Consider the following 471-nt stretch of genomic DNA (forward strand, 5'->3'; position numbering starts at 1 on the left):
TTTAAAAAAAAAAAAAAAAAAAAAAAAACCTCAGGAGAGCTGATTCTTATTTCCCTGTCTAAACCAAATTCTTGTGCTGTTTGATTACAATGTCCATGATAAAATAATACTCTGCCACCCTCCCCTAAAATTACCTGGCCAATCAACAACTCACCTGTTATCATTTCTTCTAGTCGGATTTCCCTGTTATCCTGTCAAGTGCTCACACAGAATACTGTTCATGGATTAGACAATATTTGCCAGTCCTCCCTCCCCATAGTCCCCCCAAGAAGGCATCTCCAGAAGATAAACAGTACAGGGAAGAAGAGTTAAAGAAGCTATGGGGGGTACCAGCAGTTAGCGTAATGGCTATGTCGCTGGACTCCCATGTAGTCGACTGCAGTTCACGTCCCGGACCTGGTGGCTTAAAACACGCCGGGCGCGCGTGTGTGTGCGTGCCCAAGATTCCGAGAAGAGAATGGAGGAGAAGGA

This window comes from Tupaia chinensis, unplaced genomic scaffold (assembly GCF_000334495.1).
Source record: "Tupaia chinensis unplaced genomic scaffold, TupChi_1.0 Scaffold000561_1, whole genome shotgun sequence".
In the NCBI taxonomy this organism is placed as follows: Eukaryota; Metazoa; Chordata; class Mammalia; order Scandentia; family Tupaiidae; genus Tupaia; species Tupaia belangeri.